Here is a 1,452-nt window from a genome sequence, read left to right as displayed (position 1 = left end):
TCAGATTTGATGCAGGAGGAGATTAGGAGGAACACTAGGGATGGCTCTTCATCAAAGACTGATGATTAAGAAAAATGTGCCTTAGCAATTAAGGTGAATAAGGGGAAAGGGAAAGCTTCCAATTCCAAATAATATTCTTATCATGGAAGCAAGAAGAAAGGCAAGGCAAAAGTTAAGTGCTTTCATTGCCATGAGCCGGGACATTTTTCTACAAATTTTCCACTCAAGAAGTCCCTAGGAGGAGTGGCAGGTGAGGGTTTGGTGTCTCAATTTGAATTGGAATTTTCCCTCATTGAATGCATGGTGTCATCAATGATGGGAAGTGTATGATACTTAGAAAATGGAGCTTCATTCCACATGACTAGTGACAAAGAGTTATTTAGTGACCTATAGGAGAAAGATCTCCAAATGCATATGAAGATGGGTGACGATGGGAAGTACAATGTTACTGGATAGGGAAAAATTACTTTTCAGTGGTAGCATGGGGCTCTACTCACCTTGAATAATGTTATGTGTGTTCCCAGGTTGAAGAAGAACTTGGTATCCATTTGACATGCTTGTGGGTAGAGGCTATGATGTGATCTTCTCGAAAAGAAAGGCGTACCTTTGACACATAGCCATGGGTCAAGTAAAGAAGATAGGCATTCAAGTGAAGAATCTCTATAATCTAGAGATAGAGGGGTGTGCTACTTTGAGCACGAAAGTAGAAAGGGTGCAGAGCCAAGACGTTAGTGAGTTGTGGCACGAGCGATTAGGCCACTTGCATCATGGGGATTTAAAGATATTGCAGAAGATCTCTACCAGTCTTCCCAAAGGTATGCTTGAGCAAGTTGATACATGCAAGGGTTGTACTTTGGGAAAATACAAGAAGTCTTCCTTTCATGAAAGAAACAATCGAGCAAAGGCTATTCTAGAACGAGTCGATTAAGACGTGTGTGGAAAATTCTCAACAACATCCACAACCAAACATAGGTATTACGTTATATTTGTCAATGACTTTTCTTGAAAATGCTGGATATTTTTCATGGAGAAAAAAGATCAAAATTTTAGAAAGTTTTGTGAGTTGAAAGCATTGGTGGAGAAAGGGTCGGGAAAGAAGGTTAAATCTATACAGAGTGATAATTATGGTGAGTATGTCTCAAACAAGTTTAATAAATTCTAAGTAACGGAAGGGATTAAATGGGAGTTGATGGAACCCCATAACCCTCGATAGAATGGGGTGGTCAAGAGGAAGAACAAAAGCATAATAGGGGTAGCGAGGGTGATGTTGCATGATTAGGGCCTACCACTACACTTGTGGGCAAATGCATGCAACACAACAATTTATGTTTAGAACCATAACCCACTTTAGATAGTTGAGATGAACACACCAAAGGAGGATTATTCCCGTAAGAGGCCAGATGTTTGTCACTTCAGGATTTTTGGGTCATCGGTATATTTCCATGTGACCAA

Source organism: Pinus tabuliformis, chromosome 3_2 (assembly GCF_031772625.1).
Source record: "Pinus tabuliformis cultivar Carrire ecotype Pingquan chromosome 3_2, CPIR1, whole genome shotgun sequence".
Classification (NCBI taxonomy): domain Eukaryota; kingdom Viridiplantae; phylum Streptophyta; class Pinopsida; order Pinales; family Pinaceae; genus Pinus; species Pinus tabuliformis.
Note: the sequence above shows the minus strand (reverse complement) of the source record.